A 1,667-nucleotide genomic window follows, 5' to 3' on the forward strand; every position below is an offset into this window, starting at 1 on the left:
ATTTACAATAGCTAAGATCTGGAAGCAGCACCAATGTCCATCAGTAGACAAATGGAAAAAAAGCTTGGTACCGCCCTGGCCAGTTTGGCTCAGCAGTTAGAGCTTCGGCCTGCGGTCCACAGAGGTCCGGGTTCGGTTCCCGCTAAGGGCATGTACTTTGGTTGCAGTTGATCCCTGGCCCTGGTAGGGTCATAGGGGTGGCAGCGACTCCATGTGTCCCTTTCACGTCGATGTTTCTCTCTCTCTCCCTCTCTCTCCCTCCCGCTCTATCTGAATAAAAAAGTGGAAAAATGTCCTCGGATGAGGATAAAAAAAAAAAAAAGCTTGGTACATATACACAATGGAGTACTATGCAGCTGTAAGAAAGAAAGATCTCTTATCCTTTGAGATGACATGGGGGACCTAGAAAGTATTATCCTAAGCCAGAGAAAGACAAGTATCATATGATCTCACTTATTTGTGGAATATAATGAACGTAAAACTTTGAGGAATTGGATACACCGAGAGACGTGGAAGTAGGGTACAGACTGACAACCCTCAGAAGGGGTGGTGAGGTGAGGGAAGAGATAAACCACAGAACTTACACGCATACACACATAACCGATAGACATGGACAACAAAGCCAGGGACAGTGTGTGAGGGATGAGGAAGGTGTCAATGGGGAATAAAAGGAGAATCATCCATAAATAAAATAAATTAATATAAAGTAAATAAATAAATAAATAAAATAAAGAAAGAAAGAAATTGATAGATGGTCCTGGCCAGTTCGGCTCAGCAGTTAGAGCGTTGACCTGTGGACCAAAGAGTGCTCACTTCAGCAGCACATATACTAAAATTGGTATGTTACAGAGAATATTAGCATGGCCCCAGCACAAGGCTGACACACAAATTTGTGAAGTGTTCCATAATTTTAGATATGCTAAAAGGACTGCTGTAATTAGTAGAAGAAATAGGAAGAAAAATATAACCAAACTAAACAAAAATTGCAATAAATAAGTACATATCAATAATCACCTTAAATGTAAATGGACTGAATGCTCCAAAAAAAAGACACAGAGTAGCTGACTGGATATGAAAGCATGACTCACATATACGTTGTTTACAAGAGACCCACCTCACAAACAAAAGACTCATATAGGTTAAAAGTGAAGGGATGGAAAAAAATCTTCCAAGCAAACGGAAAGGAAAAAAAGCTGGGGTAGCAATACTCATATCTGATAAAATAGATTTCAAAATGAAGGCCATAACTAGAGACAAAGAAGATTACTACATAATATTGAAAGGATCTATCCAACAGGAAGATATAACCTTGATAAACATATATGCACCCAATATAGGAGCACCAAAATATATTAAAAATCTTCTGGAGGGCTTCAAAGGAGAAATAAACAGCAATACAATCATAGCAGGGGACTTCAACACCCCTGCTGACATCAATGGATAGATCCTCTAGACAAAAAGTTAGCAAGGAAACAGAGACTCTAAATGAAGCACTGGATCACACGGATTTAATAGATACTTACAGAGAATTACACACCAAAACTGCAGAAGTCACATTGTTCTCAAGTACACATGGGACATTCTCAAAGATAGACCACATTTTAGGACACAAACTAAGTCTCTACAAGTTGAAGAAGACTGTAATCATATAAAGCAGCTTCTCAGGT

At 39.2% G+C, this 1,667-nt stretch overlaps 1 non-coding gene across 1 annotated transcript; it reads left to right on the top strand.

The window, feature by feature from the left end:
• The first annotated feature begins 805 nt into the window (after positions 1-805).
• Positions 806-912, top strand: LOC118631958. Its single transcript, XR_004959943.1, has one exon. It is a non-coding gene; the product is annotated as a U6 spliceosomal RNA (small nuclear RNA).
• The last annotated feature ends 755 nt before the right edge of the window (positions 913-1,667 follow it).

Source organism: Molossus molossus, unplaced genomic scaffold (genome assembly GCF_014108415.1).
Source record: "Molossus molossus isolate mMolMol1 unplaced genomic scaffold, mMolMol1.p scaffold_m16_p_16, whole genome shotgun sequence".
NCBI lineage: Eukaryota > Metazoa > Chordata > Mammalia > Chiroptera > Molossidae > Molossus > Molossus molossus.